Source organism: Diuraphis noxia, unplaced genomic scaffold (genome assembly GCF_037042655.1).
Source record: "Diuraphis noxia isolate RWA-SAM2 unplaced genomic scaffold, SU_Dnox_SAM2 contig0002, whole genome shotgun sequence".
NCBI classification, from domain to species: domain Eukaryota; kingdom Metazoa; phylum Arthropoda; class Insecta; order Hemiptera; family Aphididae; genus Diuraphis; species Diuraphis noxia.
In genome coordinates this window covers 66465142-66480272 of record NW_028301712.1, presented here as the reverse complement: position 1 = coordinate 66480272, position 15131 = coordinate 66465142, and the positions used below count along the sequence as shown (strand labels likewise).

The following is a 15131-nucleotide window of genomic DNA, read 5'->3' as shown; positions in this document are numbered from 1 at the left end:
ATACTATATATTGTATAACATATACATTATATATATTATTATCATTTTACTTAGGACGAGACCGACCGGCATATGGCACACAGCACGCCCACGTCCCCCTATTTGTTAGCATCGTATAATATGTATGCGTACAATAATAATGGCACTCGCTTTCTTCGTATGTTATGCGCCACGAACACCCGAAAAACCATATTTTTCTCTCTTTCACCTGGACCCTATGCGATACCTACCCAATATGGCAATATACAGCGTTTTCTTCTCGTCAGCATGCTGTTGTTCGGACACATTCGGTAGAGCACATTCGCGGACACATCACGCACCCTATATGCGGAATATCGTTGTAGGGTATGGGCGAAAATGATTAATCGCAAACCTGGTGTATATTACCTGTAACTATTAAACGGTGAACATTTTAATTATCATTAGCCGAAAATGGCCGTCTCCGACCGCGACCTCACCCCGCATCGCGAACAGCGGACAGCAGTCATCACGTGTATAGTAATATATATATAATTATTAGTAATAGTTATTCGGTGGTGGTCCTCAGTGCAGTCACTATAACGTGTTCAAGCATCGGCCAACGTCTAAAGTTCCCGTATGGATGACCAACCAGATTTTTAGCGAAGAATCCTCGTACTTGCACGTGTATTCCACAACCAACAGTAACGTCTTCACAAAATGCTAATGGACGTTTAGTTGCAGATGCTTAAGATCAATAAAAAAAAAAAATCAACAATAATGATTATTATAGGCAACCATAATGTAAAAATATAATATCAAATACGCTCAATAACAGTTCATGATCGGTAAAATTCGAAATCCGGGCGAGTGGACATTGGAAAAAATTGCACGTATGACGCGCGCGCGTCCGAGAGATTGATCGTCGCTTGGGTGGTATATGTTGTACGCGTTGAATGTAATGGGACATGAATAAATAACGACATGCCAACATGGGAGTCACCTCGGTCGAATGATAATCATAATCAGCGATCACAAGCGCGTAACGCATACGCAAAGATGTAAAACTCCCTGCATGCAGTTTAATGTAGTATTATTACATGTAAATGTAATATTAATATTATATATATGATAAAACATTTGACCGTTTACACGAAACACTATTTTGGTATATGGTATATGGTAAGGTGCATACCAATTACAAATCATAAGTATCCGATGTACAAGAAATGTCGTTATTACAAAAACGTCAAAATGGAATTTAATGGTTAATAATACCTTACCTATATTTTACTTCGAAATCAAAACTAATGGTTAATTATTATTACATATATACGCACACTATACCGTCTTCGTACACTTAAGCGCCTAAACTAGTACAAATTCGTAATACAATTGGACGTGCTTATTGACGTTTCGTTCGTTCGAGTAGGTTATCTATAAATTATACTATTATATTATATATTGGTAGGATAAACATTTTTTGAACGCCCACGCGACGCCAGTGAACGCGTGTGTATATTATATTTATATATATATATACTTGGGTAGGTATACAAAGATACGCGGGCCGTTTTGAGGCCATAAGTCATTTGCCGGTCGGTAATTTATAATATTATGAAAGTAGAAAACTGGTCTTGCGGTGACAAGACCTCCCGGTTTTCGCCATTCATTACAGCCGTCTATTTATTATACTGCGTTTCCGTCTTGCTGCAGCAGAAGAAACTGCAGCGACGGTTCGTGTTTGTTTCTGTATGTGTGTGTGTGCATGAGTATCTTCAAAATTGATTTAGTCCCGACCGGACGATAATAAGTCATCAAGACAATTTGTGACCGCGCGTCCGGCATACATATTATACAGGAATAAAAATAACAATAATCGTGAAAAATGAATACCGTTTTGCTGGCGTATATTTAATATCATGAGCCTGCAGAGCGGTACTTATTATAATATAAGATATTATTCCGCGTTGAAGAATGTACACGTATAATTTATAATATAATATAATATATATAGAAGAACCATAATTATATCATATATTTTTTTAATGCTCACACAATATTATAATTATAACATAATGCAGTGGTGTTGGTCGGAACACAATCGCCGCCGCAGACGTTTATTTAATTAGGGGGTCTCCGATGCAGTGTATATCATATATGATGTATATTACCCTCGCCGTGGTGCATCAGTGTGTCGGAATGCGCACGGTATTTCGCTGTTCGACGACGATAATAATATTACCTCGGCGATTGTCTATTACTGTATATAACTATGCGTATGTGGACCGAAATTGCGTTGCCCGGAGATTGTTAAAAAATCGTCTACGGAATCGTTTAGACCGTATACAATATATTATTATTCTTATTAAAACAACACGGAGACAGCTTAAAACAACACCTCTCCTACATGTAGTTTTCGGATTTTTAAAATACGACGAAGTGTGCGCATAATATAGGTTTTTACCGCATTATAATTTCGTTGTCCGCCGTCTTCGCTTCTAAACATATATATAACATATACATATATAATACTCTCCGCCCATACCGAATAGAGAATTCAATACTATGCCTATGCGCGTATACACGGTTATATATATAGGTACATACATAATAATATGATGACCGTTTTTAGAAGCGTATTATGTAATATTTTCGTGTGAAATTCAAAATCAATCACTGCAGCATCATCAGCAAGTCCCATACAGCATATATTATATATATTAAAGGTACGCGCCTCGCTGGCTATTAATATCATGTCGGCGGCGATTTCGTTCAAGTTTTTCCGCTCCCGTGAGCGCTATATATGGGTGTGCGCATAACACGTGAGTAAGCCCGAAATAATATTAATATCGCATGGTTATAATGGCCGCCGTCGGTCATCACTCATCGTCGATGTACTGCGGATCGGTAATGCGATGTACGGATTGATAATATTATTATTATTATTTATTATTGTTATCATCGCAATTAGTCGAATGATTTTTAGCAGTATGTCGCCGGGCGGCGTTCGCGTCGGCCTAAACGAGCAGCGACGTCATTGCATACTCGCAGAAATGCGTCCGTATAAATAATTGAAAATGTACAGTAATCGCGCGGCGTTCCGCGTGTGTGTGGCCGCGGCCGGGTTCCGTTCGCGCGAAACGCTATTCCGTTTTGAAATACTTCGTCCGGACCGAAAACCGCGTGCGGTGCGCGCATATTATATTATATTGTACCGCGTAAATCGCGCGCATAACTGTCTCGGGTCCATCGAGTACAGCAATTTCGCGCGCGCGCGACACGTCGGCGTTATAATATATTATTATTATTGTGCGCGCGCGGTGCAGTATAGTCGGCGGCGGCGGCGTTGCACTGCAAGACGATATATCCCGTGCACGGTCGCGCTAGGACCCCCCCCCCCCCCCACGGTGCAGCCGAGGCGCCTAATTTAAATTTACACCACCCGCTAGACGTCTGAAATGAAGTCATTTGAATAAAACCGTCGTCGGCGCGTTTCGGTCGCAGTGTGTGTAAATCTCCACACGTCGCCGCCAGCAGCCCGCTAGAGCGTTTTCACTCCCGTTTGACGTCTGTACGCGCGTCGCGAAACGTACATTTTAATATAATATGGGAGTGTGTGTGTGTGCATATAATATGTGTTTGTATAACATATGTATATAATATATATAGCAATCGGAGTCTGAGTCGTCGTCGTGACTTAATACGTATAGGGGAGACGAGACTATATTTTATACAAACTGTTTAAAGTAAATAATAATATTAATGTACTCGCGAGTCGGAAAACGCGCGGAGGAGAAAAAAAAGAGCAGAAAGTGAAATAATAATAAACATACAGTTTGCGATAAGTACACCCTGAATATCATCCCTCCGCAGTCGTACGAGTGCATTACATGCGCGGGGTGCAGTGTTTTACGCCGTGCCCTGTAATAAGCATATTATAGTATATATAGGTATATAATATGCATAGGTACCTACTACATACTTTATATATTATATACATATATATAGCTGTACGTATAGGTTTCACGTCGTTATTGGTGCGGCCATCGTTTTGAATACCTGTACCTGTATGATATTATGTTTTACTCGTCATTTCGACCCGTCTACGCTTTTTTTTTTATAATTTATTACGTTATACCTCTACAGTCTACATCTGCAGATGGATTGCTGCAACTGCTGCAGCCATGAAACAACAAATTACTTTTTTTTTTCATATCGCACCCATGGATGATACAAATGATAAATAATAAAATATTTTATTATATACCTATATATATACAAAACACATCACGCAATACATAATAACTTTTTTTATCGTCTATCGACGAAATCTTTACGTCCCTCGGTACTTGCTGAGCACAGATGATCATTTTCTCGAAAAGTTTTGGTCCCGAGTCGCAGCTCATTTGGTGGTGTTCTGAAGGGGGGGGGGGGGTATAATGGTGAAAATATCGCGTGCGGTCATACAATTAACCGTTAGGATAGTCGTGTCGTGTGCATCATCGTGTATAAGTACACTTTAATAATATGATATTATACATATTATATTATGATGACGATAATCGACCGCCACCCCATAGGTATAGGATAATAATTTACACCTATATATTGCATTATGTATATATGAGCACAATAGATGCCAATAGGAACTTACATACATACGATCATGGGATATAATATCATGTTTTATAATTTTATATCGTAGGATCCTGCAGCAGCTACTAGTATATCAGTTTCCATACACTTTATTCAACAACCTACTCGTTATGAGACTTTTAACCACGTTTCTTTATTAGTTCGATACTCGCAATCGCCATTAGAACGTCACATTATACTACAGGGCCGTTTCTATTATTATTATTATTATTTTATATGACTCTTGTTTTCGGCTACACGAATTGTACTATATTATACTATATTGTATCTAAACATAAATACACAAACGACTGTTATGATAATATAATTTCATAGTATATCGATTATTATATACCTACACATTTATAGGCCGCCATCATTGATTTTTCCGAATTATATTTTCGAGCTGTTCGTTGTCACTTTAGTTCTCGATTCATTTTTATTTCTCATTATTGTCGACAACTCATCACGGTGCAGTTCGCAGCGACGGTAGATTCGTGTAAAGTGTGATGTTTTCACTCATATAATATATAAATAATACGTAATATACACATTGGCTACCACGGCCAGTCGGAGTAACATATATACGTCATATTATAATATACCTACAATGATTAATGAATAAATTTATCTCGTAAAATGTGTTTTAATTACTCCACACGCCCGATAGTTATCTGCTGCGACTGACGAAATGTCGTGCACTGTTCTGCAGGTGCACCCCATCTGCGCCACCGCTTATACAACCCTCCCATGCAATACCACTCGACTGCTCAAATACCTATATATATATGACGTAACGATTGTGGATGTGGATGTATATATATATAAACCTATGTATGTGTGAGTAAATGAGTGCGTGAGTGTAGTCCAATTATTATTAATAATATTATATGTACAAACCCCAAAACGATGACGTCGAGTGCGTGCGGTAGAGCTAGGTTTGAGCTGCTACGTTGTCGTTTGCCCTCTCACCCCTCCCCCACAAACCATGGAGGGCAATGAACGGCAACAACGCAGTGGCGTCCGTCCCACATTATCCGATTGAAAAAAAAAAAACAAAAAAACTTGTAATGCTACCATTCAACTGAATTTATAAGATTACAATTAACGTCGTGAATCATTTTCCGAGGGTTCCGAGCCTGTTCTTAAAAAAATATAAGTATACCACACATAATCTATGGCAGTTTGCCTGAATAATGTTATATATATGTGTATATATACCTATAATAAAATAATATTTTTTGTATTTAACAATATATTACGATTTTATTGTGCGTAGACATACTTTTTCAAAAAATTAGTGAACAATTAAATTAATTTTAATGGCCCCTAAACGAGGTGTAATTGTATTTGTCTCGGTTAAAATTAATCGTTATACTCGCGGGTTTCGTTTTCGGTGATAAAAATCGATCGTGTAACGTAAGCAAGGGAGTAGGTACAAGGAAAGTATAAAAAAATATATATATACAATTACTTAGTTTTGAATAGGTCATTTTCATTTGTTTTTGTGCTGTGCGTTTCCTAATGATTCAAACGATTGTGGTTAAAAATTTAAAATATTATGGGTATACCCATTAATTGTCAACAGTTTCCATAAATTCGTAAACTTTTTTTTGTGTCATCTTCTCATAATATTTTCATTTCATTTGTAGTTGACCATTAAAATACGTCTAATGTTTAGTGTTTTGCATACACTTTATCTAATATTGATGTTTCATTTTAATGTTAATATATCTATAGCATTGGACCATCGGCGAAGGTAAAACACTTTTATAAAAGTGTTATTTTTAATATTATTCTATCTATTCAAATATTCGTATTGGGATATTTGATTCAAATTAAATTACATTAAATTAGGCAAGTATACCTATGAATTGTAGTTTTATTATACCTAATGGCTAATGGTCTCCAAAATATATTGTACACGGCAATGATCGAGATTTAAAATTTTCTTCGAGAGCCTGCTCGTAGATAAAAGTAAAATACATACCACTGTAGTGATTTGGATACTTTCGCGGTCGTACGTCGTATGTTTATGTACCTAATAATACGTTTTACTTACAACAGCAACAATCGAACAATGGTTAACGCCCGCGGTGAAGTGTACATGCTCTGTATACGCGATAATTAGGCGAGTGCACCTCTATGATATAAATTATTTTATACCTATTACACTACGAACAGAGAATAAAATAGAGTACATATTTTGTATAAACTTCCGGTCCGGTTAACAGTATTATACGGTTTAAAATATTCTACAATGTTACTCGAAAGAATCAATACCTATATGACTTATGGGAATAAACACGATGGACGATTCTAGTTTATAACTTCGTGATAAAAAATTATAGGAAATAACCCGTGAATAGGTTAGGTTAGTTGGGCAATCGCGTGGAAACACTTGAACTTATAGATGATCGACGTTGCCGTTTTAACGGATGCACATGTGCATCGGTGGCGGCGGCGGTGGCAATATGGACGCAGCAGCGTCGGAATACTATGGCCGCCGCTGCCGGCGTTTGAATATATATACATTTATATATAATACTCTCGGTTAACACGTCGGTCACACAATTCTACGGTAATTGTTTTGAAAAAAGTTTACTATTTATTATTCGAGGAGAATATTGACCTATTAAGATTTGCGTTCCCAAAATCGAAAACATATGCATCGTTGTATGCATGTTTTATTATCACTAGAGCCCGGAATTATATTCTTTAAAAATAGCCAAGATAAGATGCTAATATTCTCTTAAAAAGTTGAAAATATTCTTCCAATATTCTTTAAAAATCATATTAGGCCAAAAATATGCTTTTTGCTTGGAGCTAGCTATTTTTGTGTAGTAATTCCATTTTTTGTCGGTCATTGTAATCTTAGATAAGTCACATATCTTATATACTATACAGTGGATTGCAGCACATTACTACGTAGGGTATAATAATCGTATATACGATGGACGATGGTATATATTTATATAGTATATTTTCAATATCATGTCATTATCACTATTATATCGGACATACTATAATTTATATTATTTACGTCACTGCAACCAAAAATACCGAACATCTATACTAATTAATCGATATATTCTCTAATATTCTTTATTATACGAAATATTCTTTTATCTTGAAATATTCTCAAATATGCAAAAAAAACTTTTGCCATTATTACACCTGTTTCATGATTCGTAAAGATTTCGAACCCCCGTCTGGACTGCATAGACTCAAAGAATATAATTCCGGGCTCTAATCATCACACACACCTTTCAATGCTCCGTGATCTTTATAGGTTATCTATATTACCTCCACAAGCGTTCCATCAATTCAACCGTCGATTGTATATACTGCACCCGCGTAGTTATGTATTCTTAACAGGAATTTCCTATCGTATACAAGAGACCGTTGCACCGGAGGCTGCAGGTCGTCGCCGCCGCCACCGCGTATAGACCGCCGGGCGTTCGCTTCTTCTCCGCGGCCGGCGGCACTCGTCACGTACTTATACTTTATAAGATAAAATAATAATACCTAATAATAATAATAATATTATATAACAATGTATTGCGCAGACCGGCTGGTAGTTAGATATTATGCGCATAGTATCTATAGGGACAGGTAAGAGGTGCGCGGCGGGGTCACTCAGTCGTACAATAATATAATATATTGCGCGCGCACATTATAATATATCCAGCACTATGTGTAATATATCATCGTAATTGACATTTTAAAACGAACAAATAATAATATCTACATCTATAATATTAAATATATATACTGTCTATCTACGTTATAACAATATAAGCCAGCACGTATATATATATATATATATATAGTGCGAGTACAACGTACGTTTTAACGATACATATTATAAATGCGTATTGTATATATTAATGTACCTACGTCGGCTGCACGCGTGGGTGTGGCCTGAACGGCCGCACCACCGGACCTAATTAATTTCAAATTTTTCCTTCCTCCCCGCTCATAATCAGTATATTCTTTTCGGTTTCCCAGCGCGCGCTATATGATATATCGTATATATATATATATATATATATATATATATATATAGGTACCTACCAAAGTATAATATATTATATATCGTTAAATTACATATTATATGCGTGTACGACGATATGCCGGCGATTGATTTATGTCCGGTCCGTAGTCGTATATACGCGTGGTTTATATTATATAGGAATGTAAGGTCCATGTACATAATAATATGTATATAGGTAGGTATACGCATTACACACATAGTATTGTGTACATATGTGTATTATAAGTCGGCGTTAACCCCCTGGATCCGCCGTGGACGACGATCAGCGATGCCCACCCCTATACAAATGGTCAAGCATTTTTTTTTTTTTTTGGTACATCATCTCTGCTGTACCAGCAATATACATCATAATAGTATATACTCATCGCGTATACCACACAGAACGCGTAACTAACCCATCACGTCCACACTGAAATTTTTTCGATTTATTCCCTACCCACCTTTTTTTTTCATTGTATATGTAATGTGTAGACTATATTTATATATATATATATATATATAAACCGACTTTTCCGTCGCACATCGCTGAGCGGTCGCCCATTGTTGTGAGCGTAAAAACAATGTACCGTACATCCCCATGTGCTGTGCTCGCTGCTTTTTTGGATATTTTTCTAGTGCCAATTTTTACACCCACTGTCGAATTCTCCCCCCCCCCCTCTTTTCGCGCTCGGTCAATACGTTATGTATATAAAATATCATATACGTCTGCTGGACGAATATCGTTGCCAAAATATCGTGCAAACACCGGCGGCGACTATATACCACTATTATATAACATAATAATATATACCTATAATGATAATAATATTTACGTGTGCAATATGCGTCCGGCTCACAAGTCACTGAATTTTATCAGAAAGAAACGAAAAACGCATATGGCCCAGTTTCGCTTTAAATAAACACCGACGATAAGGATCAAAGAGAGTCGAACGCGCGTAGGTATCGAGGTTGTCTGCCTCGGCTCGTGATGTTTTCAATACACGCGGGAAGGGCTCACGGCACTGTTATACGTATATAATAACTAATAACATTAAAAGTATTTTACATAATTATATTGTGTAAATTATAACGATATCATATTATCGTGTGTTTGATTTTATGCTCGTTTTCCGTGGACGAAATACTTATATACCTACCTACTCAGATTGGGAAGCCAAATACACGTATATAAACGTATAATAATTCGGCGGTCACGAAAATGAGTAAAAAAAAAAAAAAATGGTTCGTTAATTTTATACACACCTAATGTTATTACCTGCGATAGGTACCGATTATGTATATTATTTTATTACCAATGCTTCATAATCTATAAGCCACGTTCGATATTCCTAGGATCAAACGTGTTTTTAAAACTCCACATTTCTTTATAATATGGTGTAAAGTTTGATCGAACAAAAACGATCCAGTTAGTTATCTGTATATATTATTATATAACAATTTCGGTAATATATCTTTATGCCCCACAATGGGGTACGCTGTACCGTATTATTAAAATGCCGTTTGTTGTTACTTAGCAACGTAGTTAAATTATATCGTTTTTTACAAATCTAATAATATTTCCGTGGCAGTTAATTTTTTTCCGAGAATTTGTCAAACGGGTTTTCTCTCGTCACTACAGCACTGCTGTCGTTGAATAATAATAATAATAATATATGCACCTATTAATAATTATAAACGCACTATGAAAATCATTTTTAGATTAGCCATGAAAAAAAAGCGTGGACGGTAAAATTAAATTATAAATTATAATAGAATAAATAAATATATTAAATAGATTATGTATACATACATACCGACGCCTGCGGCGGTCTTATATACACATTGGAATATAAATTTACGACTAACGTTTTGGCAAAGTTTTAAACGAAAACCGGCAAATCGAACTGGCCCCGCATGCGTTTTGTTTGGGTCAATATTATGCAAAATCGCACTCGCAGCGGGGGTCCGTGTAATTCATCAGCCCGTAGGTTTTATTATTATTTTTTTTTTTTCATTAAAAAAATCCAACCGTATCACGATGTACAAACATACACATAATAATAATTATTATTATTATAATGTATAATATGCTATTCAACTCTTTAATATTATGTATTTGCTGCCAGCTACCGGTAACCGCGTTCCTATTTCCTAATTCCTGTATAGGTGCCTATCTATCAATCTACCATGTTTAATATATATTATATCATAGTCATATTTAAAGAAAAACATTTTTTTTTCTTGTTTATTAATAAAACGATTTGTATAATTATGGACTATATTTCGGTTCACGAGATTTCGCAGGTCTTCCTCCGGTGTAGCATTTATGTACATCAGCATAGCTATATATTATTATTCATATAAGTTACGCCCACGTCGACATACGATATAGCTGCAGCGGTCGGATGTAATTATACCGTCGAAAACACTCGCACACTTGCGACGACGATACGACTTGACACTTTTCATTCTCTCTGCAGGCCGGACGAAGAGGAAGGAGGTGAAACGTATATAAATAATACAATTCCTATATTTGCGCGCGACAGTGGGCTGGACACGAAATTAGTAATTCAAATTTCTACCTTTATTGTCGTTAAACAACAAGCGACTGTGGTGCTGTAAATTGCGATAACTATACTATACTTTTATACATAATATACATTAAACATCATGTACAAGAAACGGTCGCGCAGTAGTAACTTCGCTTTTAAACTACTTCGATGCCTATTCGACTGATCCCAAGAGACTGTTTCTGATGTTTTATATTATAGACATTTTACACATATCGAGACACGTATTTTTCGACACGGTCATCACTCTTGGCAATCGTGTGACGGTATTCGTCTTAATTATATTCGTCGTTGTAATAATAATAATAATAGTAATGATAATAATAATGATTCGTCGCCGTCGGTTATCGTCGCCGCCGCGTGTGCATATTATATATATACATGTTTACCGCGGGTAATTGTAATTCGAGGGCAATAAATTTCGAGCCGGGGCCACTAAATCAAAACGCTATATATTCAGCCGTCTCTCGTTCACCTACACACACGCACTGCTGAACTGTGCACAGCACCGGTGCACACAACTCGCACGAAAATCCCATCGCCGTATTTATATTGTTATTATTATTATTGTAATAATAATGTTTATTGTTTATTTTGGTCCACGACGCATGTTGTTGCGTTATTATTGTCGTCACCGTACACGTCATATCATAAAACGTATCGCGATAAATGCGGAAATTCGTAAATCACGTAAAACTGTAGGCACCTGCATGGCTGCTAATATGGAATATCCTATGAAATCTACGAAACGTTTCGGATGTATCGTAACAAGCGCAGTAGATGACGTGACAAAAAATAAAGTCACTTAACCATAAAAATATATAGACGAATAACGTGTTTAATGCTCTACAATATCGTCTGCTGACGACTGTATTATAACATAATATTTTAACGCCCAAGTGCGTTGTTTTTACCTACCCCACTTTGCCTTCTATACTATTAGCGTCACACCGACAATATCACCAAATATATATATATATATATACACATATATACACAAGCAGCTATAACCTACCCCCCACGACCGCGACTCTATACGACTATTTATACTTTATAGTTGTTATACTACTATAAATATATAATATATATACGCTCTCCTGTGTCGAACTAATTAAGAGGGGCCGCGAAAGCGTGACCCGTGTTATGATTTACGCGCCAATTGTGCAGCGACAAAGTACGCCGATCGAGGGGATGAGAGCGGAGGGGTAGGTTGAATATAATCCATTTCCGCCCGACCCGGCGCACTGGCACGCGAACCGCTTAACACTCGCGATTTTCCGATACTAATATGTTATTTCATCGGTCCGCCGATCAGCCCGAAATATCCATGTGAAATATGCATTAAGTTATAGTATGTACTTACGTGCATATAGGTTTATCGATAATCACGTACCTACCATATTACTTTACCGACCCTCCTACGCTAAACCGGCAGTTTTATACAACGATTTATGAAAGCATATGGCTGCAGGTACATGTCTATATATCCTTTTTCTGGGTCATATCTCATTGTTAAATAATAATTCACGCGTAATATACGTCCGCTTTTGTATTTCAAAATCAAACGAAATTGTTCGTTGTTTAACCGAATTCCGTTTTCCAATCGACCGCCCGTGATTGGCATATATAATATTATAATAACTATCTTAACATTACACGAGTCATCGTGAATATACTGCTGATGCGTGGATGACGAAGATTCGGTCGTGGACCAACGTCTCTTTTTTTCCGTTCAATTGTTGGTTATTATTGTCGTCACCGTGCGACGTCGTTCCCTATATATACATACCGACGACCAAAGTTTGAACGAACAATCCACACACACAGACGCACACACGCATGACGGTAAGCGTGCCTCGTACATGTACCTATACTATATATGGCATATGCAATATAATAATGTACACACACATATTATAATATATATATATATATATATATGTACATTATATAAACATATACTTAAACAAGCGCCACCGCCAACAAACGCAGACACGGCAATAATTCACATTTATTAATCGAGGGCTCTTCAAACTATATATATATATATATATATGATATATTATTTATATGTATGTATAATATGCGCGTATATAGGTTAGGTATATTATTAATAGGTGACATGTATATTGTACACAATATTTACTACAGGACGACTTTCCAAAACCACGACTAATTTTGTATAGCACTACATCATTATGTTACGCAATGCCGGTACCTATATAATATATTAATTAATTAATTGTCCGCCTGATATATTATTATTATCGTATAGGTCGAGGTAAAGTGATATGTGTTATAATGATATTTACAATGTTAGTAATTATTGTACCTAAATTATAATTGTCGTTTGATTTTGACGAAAAAAAAAATTTTACGGATTTGTAATAAATTGCAGTTTTAAATTTCGTTCCGTTTAAGAAAACGTTGTTACGGCTACTCACAATACAAACGATACAAACGCGTAATGATGATATACGTTAAACGGTTAGTGTGCCTCACGATGGAATGAAAACTCACAATTTCGATCGTAAGATTTGTTTGTGATGGGTGCGTTTCGGTTTATTATATTATTATCACGCGACCCGGATTGTGCGAAGTAGCAATAACGTTGAGACGGGAAACGACCCGCACGGGGGACGAAGGTCGAGGCCGCCGGAGATGTGCTCCATCCTATTACGTCTTCCTTATCCCCGTTTCATTCTCCGCAAAGAACTTTCAAACTATTTTATTTAATAGTGATATAACAATAACACATACCTATATTTACGTGCAATGTACAATGTATGTACGACAGCAGCTCGGGAATCGCGAGTTCGCACAGAATTTGTCTTCGTGAAATTATTTACTGCGACATATTATTATTATTTTGTTAGGAAATGTTGTGAATTCGCTCGTCCATAGATATCATGCTGTTTGTGCCGCATATAATTTAATAGCTCCTAATACAGTAGTCGCGTTGTCGATGCAAAAGGCCGTTCGAATTTTATTACGTCGTCGATAATATACGGCTATGACATTAATAATAGTAATAATAATAATTATTATTATTTTAAAATTGTATTCCCATAAACAAATACTGTACTTACCTGTATATAATTTTTATTTATTCTTCAAACGCAGAATTAAATTCTCGTATATTTAACGCATACAAAATATATCAATTATTATCACATTATTGCATCATAAACGGTTTGTCATATATAAAACGAGCGGATCAGTGGAATCATGATCGGCGTAGTTACGCGTAAAAGTTGTTGGAAAAAAAACCACACTGTAATGATACAGTTTTCACGGGTAGTATAATATAATCCAAGTCGACTTCTGAGACGATAAAAACCAGTCGTTATTTCGTATATGTTTCGTATACACATCGTACGCGTACACGGTGTGCACAAACGAATATATATTGGTAGACCGCGGGCCGGTTATTATTTTAATGACGGAATTAAACGGATGATCGCCCCGCAGCATCATTTGTGTCGGTGTGGGAGGGGGGTGGGGTAAACAGGTAAACCTACGGGCGATACGCGTGCACACGAGTGAGCCGAAATCATCGTTTGGACTTGACGGTGCAATAATATTGTTGTCTCCTTTTTGTGCTTCTCCTGTCGTGGCATCCGTATGGTCAACGAGTGGAGGAATAGTCCGTAAAATCTTAGGCGATCGCACATAATAATATATGATATGATATTGAGTGATGGGTAGGTAGTTCGGCGACGATGTGAACGAAAAAATAATTTATTGTGAAATGATGTACGAAATTCGGCGTTACTGGTTTTTTTTTCCGGTCGAATATTGTTTACTTGTAGGACATAAAGTGATAGTCCAACGCTCGTCAATTGTACGGACGAAAATCACGAGAGTCGAGTGCACTTCTGGTGTCGCGCTCTGGTGGACGACCGAGTCGTAACGGGAAAATGAATCGG

General features: G+C 36.7%; 1 protein-coding gene and 1 long non-coding RNA gene across 4 annotated transcripts in view; one reads left to right on the top strand and one right to left on the bottom strand.

Moving 5' to 3' along the window:
• Positions 1 to 15131, top strand: part of LOC107170131 (homeotic protein ultrabithorax-like) — a 149127-nt gene that overhangs the window by 32680 nt on the left and 101316 nt on the right. The window lies entirely within an intron of this gene.
• Positions 1 to 15131, bottom strand: part of LOC107170132 (uncharacterized) — an 80709-nt gene that overhangs the window by 30826 nt on the left and 34752 nt on the right. The window contains exons 1-2 of one of the 2 annotated variants that reach the window (XR_016190113.1): positions 459 to 680; positions 231 to 393 (exon numbers count right to left, since the gene is read on the bottom strand). The exons of the other annotated variant lie outside the window; for it this stretch is intronic. This is a non-coding gene — a long non-coding RNA (uncharacterized LOC107170132). Of the gene's footprint in view, positions 1 to 230; positions 394 to 458; positions 681 to 15131 lie in introns of those variants that run through there. 2 annotated transcript variants of the gene reach the window in all.